The sequence below is a fragment of the Palaemon carinicauda genome, chromosome 19 (assembly GCF_036898095.1).
Source record: "Palaemon carinicauda isolate YSFRI2023 chromosome 19, ASM3689809v2, whole genome shotgun sequence".
NCBI classification, from domain to species: domain Eukaryota; kingdom Metazoa; phylum Arthropoda; class Malacostraca; order Decapoda; family Palaemonidae; genus Palaemon; species Palaemon carinicauda.
In genome coordinates this window covers 59955057-59956684 of record NC_090743.1, presented here as the reverse complement: position 1 = coordinate 59956684, position 1628 = coordinate 59955057, and the positions used below count along the sequence as shown (strand labels likewise).

The 1628-nt window shown below is 34.8% G+C and overlaps 1 long non-coding RNA gene across 1 annotated transcript in view; it reads left to right on the top strand.

The window, feature by feature from the left end:
* LOC137658252 (uncharacterized) overlaps window positions 1-1628 on the top strand; it is a 2249-nt gene extending 621 nt beyond the window's left edge. The window contains exons 2-3 of the long non-coding RNA XR_011047302.1: window positions 170-365; window positions 562-1628. This is a non-coding gene — a long non-coding RNA (uncharacterized lncRNA). The remainder of the gene's footprint in view (window positions 1-169; window positions 366-561) is intronic.

Below are 1628 nucleotides of genomic sequence, written 5' to 3'. Positions count from 1 at the left end.
AAATTCTAGTGAAAGTTTTTAACATTACTACTTGAGATGGACTTAAATTCTTACTACCATAGGAGAAAGACTGTAATTCTGACCTAATCTTGCAGGACGTTTAATACATTTACCAGGTCGCCCAGCGTGGCAGTTATTCTGTTATTGAGTTTGATGAATTTTATTTCAGATTTACCGCTACCTTCACCTGTGGTTTCACATTTGGTATTGAAGCCTGGGAGTAATCCAGTCTGTCGGAAGGAGACCAGACAATTACCTTCTTACAAGACTGAAGCAATGGAACTTCTAACTAGTTTCTTACAAGGAATGAGTTGGCAGAACAGTGACACCATCTGGGTCTCGCCCTGCATCATCGTCCAAAACCAGTTAAGTGTCTGTCAAGAATTTATATAATTGGTGTTGGAAATGCCAAATTTTTAATATTATAACTATATAAAGTATTCATGACAGAAATTTCTAAAAGTTTCTTCCTTTCTGAAATCTGTAGGTATTTCAATACTGTTCTTCCCTTTGAAATTACAAATGTTGTTGCAACCTTTCAACGTTCAATTTCTTTTTCAGACGATAAAGTATGTCATAACTTTTGTTGCACACAAAGTACGGGATGAAGGATATCTAGGGACCTGTTTCTTCACTTTAAAGTAAGAAAGGTCAATCTTCCAGAAAAAAAATACCAAAGGTCTCCTAACTTGGCTTATGTTAGGAGCGGAATGATTGCACCAAAGGATGCTGACGTTACATACCACAAAGAATTGCGTACTCCCATAAACACTGCAGTGCATGGTGTTATTGGTATGGCTGGATTAATCGGAGGTCCTGTCCGAACATCTCTGAAGCTGCTGCACCTAGATTTTTATCAGCTCTAAGATCGACTGAAGTGGACAGAAGATTATTTCAACTTGCCTTTGAAGGTATCAGAAGATTTTTTTAAGTCTGTTGAAGGCGCCTGAATTAGACAGGCTGTTTATTTTAACAATGATGTGTGTAGGAACAGTTTTGTTGCAGACTAGCAATTTATTTAATTCGCCCATTTTCTAACTAAAATGAACTGAAGCCTCCTCAGTTCCTAGAGTATAGTGGAGAAGGTTTGGGCTTTCTTTCATATTATTAAAATTTAATTTATATGTTTAATGTATAAATAATAAATATCCTTGTATGAAGTTTTTTACTAATCCATTGTCTTTTGTCAATAAAATTTTAAACAAATTAAAGGCCAACTGTGACCTACAGCAGTATAACATTGGGATATTTCATATAAAAAATATAACCTTATTGCAGACATGCATTAAAGATGTCTACTTTTGTTTCCGTATGTAATTCTTGTATAAAAATTCGTGCATCGCACAGTTCATTACTTTTATCCATAATGCTCTGTCCCCTATCAAGGGGAGGGATGCTATGAAATATTGATTATTTTGTTTCTTAATTGTTCCCCCTTATGCATTCTCATGAAATTTACTATCATGTTTGAACTGTTAGCTTGTCATTTCTGCTGGAGTACAGTTTGCTCCTTAGGTTGTAATTTGTTTTAATACTTTTTTTGACGTTACTTACGTTACTTAGTTCTAATAGTCGAGCTGTTTTGTTTTGGTATTCTTTGTTTGTCAAATAAAAAGATGGTTCAACTT